At 43.0% G+C, this 5,000-nt stretch overlaps 1 protein-coding gene across 1 annotated transcript in view; it reads right to left on the bottom strand.

The window, feature by feature from the left end:
- nfil3-2 (nuclear factor, interleukin 3 regulated, member 2) overlaps positions 1 to 4,778 on the bottom strand; it is a 15,936-nt gene extending 11,158 nt beyond the window's left edge. Inside the window, exon 1 of the mRNA XM_034199989.1 lies at positions 4,625 to 4,778. The gene's annotated coding sequence lies outside the window, so the exon portion shown is untranslated. The remainder of the gene's footprint in view (positions 1 to 4,624) is intronic.
- Between the last annotated feature and the right edge of the window lie 222 nt (positions 4,779 to 5,000).

Raw genomic sequence — 5,000 nt, 5'->3', positions numbered from 1 at the left:
ACCTAGTTTCCTCTTTTCCAATTGATCAAATGTTCTTCACGCGTCATCACTAGGTGTCTGAGGCACTTGTGGAATGATAGCATGGTAAAATAACCCTAGACCCCCCCCCCCCCCCCACAAGCGTCTATAAGTGTTCATGGAAACAGTGAAGCGAGTTCAAACCCATGTGTTTCTGTGGAGCGTTTCAGGAAATGAGGAGGAGGAGGAGGAGGAAGGGTGCTTCAGAGAACATTATGAAACAGTAACCCCCACCAATGGAAATAATGCAATGTATGCTATGTGGTGGGGGGGGGGGGGGGGGGGGGGGGGGGGGGGGGGGGGGGGGATGATCCTTAAGTTAAAGTAGAAATACTACACTCTAAAAGTATTGAATTCAAAATGTTACCTAAGTAGAAATACAGAACTTTGTACTCAACGTATCAAAAGTAATGCAGATTGGGTTCTATTATAGTATTATACCGTTACAACATATTATATTATCCTGCCCTAACAAATACATGTAAGAGCATTTCAAATGTGGAGCTTGTCAATATGGAGTACATTTGAGATACTTGCAGTGGCGGTTCTAGACCAATTTGACTGAGGGGGCCACTGGGGGGCCAGTTATTTTCTGAGGGGGGCACATGCAGGACGAAAAAGAGAACTAGACAGTATGAAGTAATTGCGCATAAGAAAACAATGCAATCCAGTTATTGGTATTTGTTTCAGTACACTTATTTATTTCAGATAGATCTTATAGTTATTACTGTTAGCTTCAGCTTAAGTTATAGTGCAATGTTTGCACTAACACCATATTTATATAAAAATAAAGGCAATGAACAGTTACATCTCTACTTTACATAAGGGTGTCTGCACAATCTCACATTACAGCAACAAAATCCTGCGGTTTTTGGCAAACCGAGTACCAGAGAATACACATTTAAAAAAATAAAAATAAACTTTTCATTGTTAGGGGGGCCACAGGGGGGTCAGAGGTCAGTGTTAGGGGGGCACTGGCCCCCCTGGCCCCCCTAGAACCGCCCCTGGATACTTGCTATATCATATTTCATTGCATCATCAGCATATTATGTGTTTAAATGTTTAATCGATTAAGTGAATCTAAAAGCACTGAAGTGAAGTAGAAATATGAAGTCCATTTAAATGGAAACACTCAATATAGTACAATTATGTCAAAATAGTACTTAAGTATAGTACTAGGGTACATGTCTTTTTTTGTATATTTTTCTGCATTGGGTACTTTTACGTTTCGTACATTTTGGTGATTATACTAAGTATTTTCAGAGTGTGGGATTAGCATATGAGTGAAGGATTGTAATTCTTCCTCCGCCTCCTTTCCTAATCCCGGGTGGGGTCGGTGCAGGGGCTGACTTTAAACTGCAGGAAAAAGAGGGAGAAGGGGGGGTTTAGGAAAGCCGGCAGCATGCCAGCGAGGCGGAGTTATCCAACCTCGATCCTTGTTTCCATGAAACAGGCCGTATCAACCTCTTGAAAAGGCAAAAGAGAAAAGTCAGGGTGACTCAGTCCATGTGCTCGGGTCACATGGTCTCTCTCGGCCCGCTAAACGCTGTAATTCTCCTCAGCGCTGGCTCCAGACCGCAGAACAGAAACAAAGCTCATATTTGATCTGCTTATATGTGCCAGGAAACCCTGAGAAAGTCAAGAGGACAGCGTGGAAACCGCTCCATGGCCTCCGACTGTAACCCCCCCCCACATTTCTTTCAGGAGACGTTTCATCCGATCTGAATTACTCAACAACAGTTTAAACAAGTCAGACCAGTGACGCAATAAGCTTTTAAAAGTATTGAAACAAGTCGTTTTCCTTCATTAAGTTGACCAACTGGTTGTTATAGTCTTAGGGTCATTTATTTATATTTATTTCCTAGAAAAGTATGAGCACATCTCGGGTAAACAAGATTTCAAACTGGGTCATTACATGAAACTCAGATCTAGTCTGTTGATTAAATCTGCTCAGTGTTAGTCGACTGAGCTGAGCTGATAAGTCATTTTTCATGCTTTTTTTTAATACAAGAAACACAAGGGCACTTTTGGGGTTAAACAACAGATATAAAGTGGGGCTTTTTGCATGAAATTCAGTTTTGGTCTGTCGATTAAATCCAGTGATATACAGTTGAGGTTTTGCTCATGCTTATTTCCAAGAAAGGTATAGCACATCTTAGGTAAGCAACAGATTTACAATGTGGCCTTTGCATCAAACTCAGTTTTTTTCTACCAAGAACATCGTACAGTGTTAGAGGACTAAGATTAACTTGGTAGATAAGTAATTTAAAAATGTTTTTCATGCTTATTTCCAAGAAACGTATGCGCATTTTTGGCTAAACAGCATTTAAAGTAGGGCTTTTTGCGTGAAACTCAGTCTGATTCTGTCCATTAAATACACATGTATACCAAACAAGAACATCGTGTAAGTGTGAGTAGATTAAGAAGCTGTTAAACCCAGCTTGGCCCAAGAAGAAAAATGTATATTTGTTTATTTTTTTCTGAAGTTTTTAGAAGAGTAATGAGATTTATTTAGGTCGAGCTGGGATTTCATCTTCTCTCTCTGCATGCCTGTCTCGGTTCTTTGTTGTGGCGCGGCGAGGATTCATTTAGGTGGGGTTTGGATTCTGCCTTTCTAGTCAGCGGCGGTCCACCCCCCCCCCCCCCCCCCCCGCACAGGACTAATGTGACCTACATTTCTCTGGCATAGAGACCTCTGTTTGTGCGCCAACCAATGTGCAGCGGCCACTCCGCAGCAGAGCAGGGCTGCAGCCACAGACTGGGTTTCCGCCTATTGCATAATCTGCCCCTTACTTTGATCCATTTCCATTATTGCATTCCCTCATTAAGCACCCAGCATAGCATCTTAAGTGTTCCCTACACGGTGTACAGCAACACATGGGCCATTTACAATGCGTAAAGTACAGTCACGCTCCACTCCATTGAGCCACTTTCTGAGAAGTGAGAACAAGGCTTGTAACCACTGCTTTATGTTAGCCTATAGAACATGAGGTGCCTTAATGCTGGAGAAAAAAATCTGCAAGACATGGAGGGGGGTATCCGTGCCCACGTGTAGTGAACCACAAAGCCGCTGGAAAAAATATCAAATAGGAGTTTTCTCATCATAAAACATCCCATAAAACACACTATAATGTTTGGTCTTTGTCACCTTTGTGCGTTCAAGTTAGGACAGAATGTTACATCACTACAGTGAGGCAGTGCTGTACTGCAGGAGCCTCAGGACGCATTCAAGTTCATTAAAATGCGATGATGAATGGTTCATTATCGCCTACAAAATACCCCACTTCTCATTCACATAGCAACACACTGTGAGGAATATGTTACCCCGCATGCCTTCTTTGTTGCTCTGTCTGACAAATCGTCTTCTTCATGCATATTTAATCGGATTCCCAGTCATCCGAGGCGACATACGTGGATCCATGTGGGGTCTGAAATCCACCCAAAATACGCGCGTCTCAACAAATAACCTTCTTATTTATAATGTGCCATGTTAAAACAAACATAAACCTCTATATTAGCTGTTGAGTAAGCTGCTCGGTAACACATCTGACCCACATCTGATCCAGATGTTCGGATCCACACCTCACCTGGCAGAGCTTCACCATTCCTCATCCTTTTCTATTTCTGGATCTCTCCGAACCGGCGTTGTACAGAAAGCCAAACTAAAAACATCCACATGTGTCCAAGAGGATCATCAATGTGCTCCGGACCGTGTTGTGCTCCTTCACACTGCTACAGCCCAATAAAGGGTTAACCCGGAGCGTTAACCTTTACAAAGAGCTGCTACACGTGACGGATAGAAGTGTGTCCGCGCGCGGTGCCTGCATGGGATTTTAGTGCATGGTCTAGCCGAGTAACCCAAAATGAAAAAAGCATGGTCCGAATAAATCACATTAACTGCTGCTTCATATAAACCTGACACTGAACGTTACATATGTGGGATATTCTGTTTATGTTGTTATAATAATGGGTAATATTTGCTGTAAAACAATACACGTGAAAACAGGTGTTTAAACCAAATCTCGGATAAACAGACTAAATAGTTGAAGCAAGAATTTACGAACATTTTTACAACCGAAAGAAAATACTTAAAAATCTGTTTCTCAAAGTCCACGGTGGCGTCTTTAAATGTGTAAGTTAAAAGCCGGAAAACTCCACGTTCAGGAGGCTAACATCAGCATGTTTCTGCCTTTTGTTGCCCTAAAGATTACCGATTAATCGACTACGCAAACAGTTTTCGATTATTTTTTGCAGCTCCCGTAAAACCACTACAACACGCCGGGAATATAAGAGTTGGGTATGCAGCAGTACACAACAGCGCGGATGTGTTGACCCTTCCTCATTACAAGCGTGGCACCGCTCCAAAAAATATCCACATTCGTCACCAAACCCACTTTTTCTGAAGGAATCCCAAAACCTTTCACTAAACCCCACCCAACCCACTCACACACACCCTCATAGTGGGGTCTCGCTTTGACATAGAGAAAATGCACCCAAAACAAACACTCGTGGCGCAAGTGCGACTAAGAATTCCTCAAAGAACCACTAATATACAACATTATGTTTTAATATAACAACTACTTCATGAATCATAGCACGCACTTACCGTTTTTGGTCTGAAAAAGGACGCAATCCACGTGGTTTTCTGTCCAACAATCCGCTTTTACGCACCGGTCCTCGGTCCGTCACTTTCCAAACAGCAGCTCTCCGTTTACTGCAGGTATAACACAGTGCCGCTTGTTTTCAGTGCGCTGCTCATGTCATGTATCTCTCTCTCTCTCTCTCTCTCTCTCTCTCTCTCCTCTCTCTCTCTCTCTCTCTCTTCTCTCTCTCTCCTCTCTCTCTCTCTCTCTCTCTCTCTCTCGCTCTCCTCTCGTCTCTCTCTCTCTATCCCTCTCGTCTTCTCTTCTCCTCCTCTCTCTCCTCCTCTCGTCCCTCTCTCTCTCCGTCTCTCTCTCTCGCACTCTCGTCTCTCGTCTCTC

This window comes from Gymnodraco acuticeps, unplaced genomic scaffold, assembly GCF_902827175.1.
Source record: "Gymnodraco acuticeps unplaced genomic scaffold, fGymAcu1.1, whole genome shotgun sequence".
Classification (NCBI taxonomy): domain Eukaryota; kingdom Metazoa; phylum Chordata; class Actinopteri; order Perciformes; family Bathydraconidae; genus Gymnodraco; species Gymnodraco acuticeps.
This window is presented reverse-complemented; position numbering and strand designations above follow the sequence as displayed.